This window comes from Gavialis gangeticus, unplaced genomic scaffold, assembly GCF_001723915.1.
Source record: "Gavialis gangeticus isolate Ggan-Ray unplaced genomic scaffold, GavGan_comp1, whole genome shotgun sequence".
Taxonomy (NCBI): Eukaryota; Metazoa; Chordata; order Crocodylia; family Gavialidae; genus Gavialis; species Gavialis gangeticus.
The window spans coordinates 2,321,362-2,325,553 of NW_017729003.1; the positions used below are offsets into that span (position 1 = coordinate 2,321,362).

Sequence of the window (4,192 nt, forward strand, 5' to 3'; positions counted from 1 at the left end):
CAGCCTCTGTCCTCAGTTCAGCGGGTCTCCCCCCGAGGGAGGGGCTCCTTAACCTTTTATAAGAATTTAGTAGCCAGTTGGAATGCTCCCCTCACAGAATTTTCTGGTCTGATTATGTCAGGCAGTCAGAGAACTGAGCATGTGTCTGACTGAGCTTTGTATCTAACTGAGCATGCGCATGGTGGAAAAGTAAGTCACGCTTGATTGACAGGCCCTCGGGTCACCCGGGGGCACGTGCTGGGTGAGCCTTGGAATTTTCCACTCAAAGACTAAAGTGCGCGTGCTAGCTTTTGACTCTTCTGTGTTGTCAGCACCCATAACTTAAGATTTTTCCATGACAATTGCTAAGTCTCCTCACCCATTCAATCCAGTCTCTTTCCCTTAGGTTTCTCTGTTTCAGTCACAGGCTTGTAATTCTTCCAATTTCTGTCTCCGTGTCTAATTAGCTCTCGTCATCCTTCTTCCAGCTCTCTCTTCCTTCTCCTGGTTCCACACGTGTTTTGCTGCAAGATAATTATTGCAACAAGATTTTTGTGGTGAGATAAAATAAGAAAAATAAATCATATTTGTGTCAAGAGAATTCAAGATAAATTCTATTGCTTTTAATACATTCAGAGACAATAAGGAAGCACGTCTTTTTAGAAGGTCTCAAGATACAACTTTGGACATCAAATTAAACATTGATTAAAATTGACTTTGCCATGGAAGCAAAAGTTCCTATTTCAAATACCCCTCGCAAATTTGGTCGTATTTGATCCAAAGAGTAAAGCAACTGCCCTCAAATGTGAGAATATCATTAACACTCATTTGAGTAAAATATTCACTGTGAATTATTGGCTCAGGACTAATACAAAGCTTGATTTTGCAACCCATAAATATCCAGGAAGCATCTCAATGGGGTGAGTTGCTGAAGATGAATAAATGTTCAGAATATTCCCAGAGATTGAAGGGGTGTTTGTTTAAATGTATGGATTTTTTTAATATCCTGAGTTCTGTGAATAAGAAATGTGTTTAAAATCAAGTGCAACAAAGTGTACTGAAATTATTGCATAATAATACTAGGATAGATTTAATGTTTTGTCATCAATGGGGTACATGTTCTTGATGCCAAGCATGCAGTTGTAGCTCTCTTTTGTGCTTGAGTTTTAATTATCTGTCGAATTGCAGTGCAGTACTTTTGCTGTATGCGTGTGAAGGGAAGATAAGAGTTGATAAAGAAAGAACAGTAAATCTTCCATGACTTCCTTTCAGTACAAAAATGATTCAGAAGAAGAGGAAAAGAGAAGAGTGTTAATGCTAAAATCTTTCACTGTTTGTGTGTGTCACAGTCTCTCTCAATTTTAATATGTAGTTTATTATTAAATTTTATTGATTAAACTATTTTATTGACTTTTCCTTTCTAACTTCTGATTACACTTCACTAAATTGAATTTGATATAAATGTTTTTATATTATCATTAATGGATGCAATCACAAAGAATAAAAGGCCATTGACTGTGGTGGTAATCAAACCCTGTAACTTTGAAATCATTCCAAAGGTAATCCATTGGGAACCATTTCCATTTCTCTTCCATGCAAAAAAGTGGACGTGGTTCTGCTAAAACATGTCAGTAAAATTAAACTGAAACCCAAAGTCTATTACATGCTCTTATTTTCTGATGATGATAGCCAGCATTTTTCAGAACAAGGGCAGTTTAAATAACAACTGTGTCTGACTTTTATCAGGAGCCATGTGAACATCAGGATGGAGAATTTAGATGATAGTTCTGAAAAGACAGCTATTTAAACAAATTGTTGTCATAACTTACTTTATCTGCAGTGTACAATTTGTAGTTGGAAGTCTCTTGGATCCACTCTCCTTTCCTTTTATAAACATCATTCTCATTTAGATCAATGGGAGTTGCTATGAGTAGGAGATGATAGACTGCCTAATCATGGCATTGCTATGCTACACCCATTATAGTAAAATGTGTGCTATGCTCTTTAAACTTCTTTATGTTAGTGCAGCTTTAGAACAAGTGGTTAAAGGCTTTTCTTTTCATTAAAGCATTATAAACCAATAAAAGCAAAATCTAGATCTTAGTGTAGGGATTAAAGAAATTGTTTTCAGATAAAAAACCTGATCTTAAAATTTTACTGTGCAGTTAATTGCAGTTGTTCAGTTACTGTATCTGTAAATCATGGAAATTTTATAATTGAGCATTTACTAGATTGAGAATAAGATTTCAGTTTGCTTCTGCCCAAAAATCTGTTTCTACTTATTTGCTTATTTTAGCTTTTTTTTGTATCTTTCTCATTCTCTAAGCTTATCAAAACGATTTACGTTATAAATTTTTCATTTTAAATGTATAACTTCAGATCTTCTAAGGAAGAAAGATCTCAGTCCCCAAATGTAGTCTCTCCCTTCAACACCTTGTATTCTACAAATAGGTCTTCTATCTTACAACAAGACCTTTAAGACTCCTAATCCAGAATCTAATACATCAACATATTAGATTCAAGGTAAATTAATTGTTATGCACACATTTTAGCTCTTGACATGTATATCCCCAGCTTTGCATAATTTTTTATACTATTTTACATGGATGAGCTCATCATCTTACTTGCTTTGAACAGTATTTTACTTTTTCTGGTAGTCAACAAACCAAGCAATTTAATATGACTAGCTGCCAGCCAGGTTCATTGGACATTTATTCTAGAACCAAGGTGTGACTATATGCTGTCATTTCAGCTGTCTCTCTTCAGAAGCCAAGAGTTAATGAATCAATTTATGATACACTAACCATTGTTGTCACAGGATAAATCTCCTTTTTCCTCACAAAATACTCTTTTGCGGTTATATGAGTGGAACTGAAGGTATCATTATGAAGTGGTACTTTATTTCCTACAATCTTCTTCTTCTATGTCTCTTCCTTTGGTCCATATTATTGCCCTCTCTGCTTTTTGAGTTTAATTTAGTTTCTTTCCCATTTCTTCTATCTGTAAGAAGCTCCTCACAAAAACCACAAGCTTGTCATCTCAGGCCATTACCTTGCTTTTCTTTTACTGCAGTCTGTACTGATGGCTTCTCTCTTTAGCTCCTGCCTCCTCCTCGGGGAGATGAAAGCAGATTGAGTTGAGAAACAAATTGGTGGGGTCCTTCCAACCCAATTCTCCTTTGCAAGAGATAGGAAAAGTCAGGGAGAGTGCTGCTGTCTTGCATAGGTAAAGGAAGCTAGGCAATATGTGTTCTATGTTCACATCTGTTGGAAGAAGAGAACAAATAGCAAGGGCCATCTATTTCTTTTTGCCGTGAAAGGCAGAGAGAGTTATCTGTCTTTTGAATGCACCACTATACTTGGAGTCTCTGCCCAAAGTTCCTGTGCTCTAGCAAGCCATTGATAAAAATGCAAGCAGCAGGAATGTATTGCTGCTGGTGGGCTTAACTTCCTTACCAGTATTGAATACAGAGCAAGTTCAAAGGATGTTGTGTGACAACTCAAAGGGTGTATTTCTAGAACCAGCACAGATAGGAAATATCCGTTGAATGGCATAAAATATATTTTTGTTTAATGTTGAAATATTTACAACAGCATCTTCTCTTTGATCTTGGGGGTGAAATTCAGAAGTGTCATTTCCAGTATTAACATTTATTTTTCCCAGTATCACAGGAACCTTCACTTCACATCTTCTTTATCCTTATTCTGTTTTTGAAGGCTATTTGTGGCTAACAAAATAAAGGAAGCAGGGAAAAAGGCTTTATTTTATCTGCCCCTGATTGCAGGGGAGAAAGGGAGGAATAGCAAACACTGTTAAAGTACTATGTTAAAATTAAGGCTGAAGAAATTGCTTGTCAACATTTATTATGACAATGTGAACAGATAGTTTATCTTTAATGTATTGCAGCATACATGTCCCCTTCTGAATCAAGATGTGAAGGCCTGGAAAAAAACATTTTTCCCCATTTTTTCCAAGGACTTCTTTCCTTTTTTTCCAATGGAACAATTGGAAATTCTGGGACAGACTGAGAAAAACTTTTATGAAATATTTTCTTTTAGAATGATGAATGAAATGCTTTTTAAGACAAGGTTTTCAAATATTGTTTATTACAGCAGCCCTTTACTCCCTCAAAATGATTTATAATACTATATAATATGAAGATGTTTTATGTAAGACAATCTACTGTATTAGATCATTACAATTCCTTCATATG

The 4,192-nt window shown here is 35.7% G+C and overlaps 1 protein-coding gene across 2 annotated transcripts in view; it reads left to right on the plus strand.

The window, feature by feature from the left end:
• The window catches only part of PRKG1 (protein kinase, cGMP-dependent, type I), a 1,350,404-nt gene that overhangs the window by 479,501 nt on the left and 866,711 nt on the right, over positions 1–4,192 (plus strand). The gene's annotated exons all lie outside the window — the stretch shown is intronic.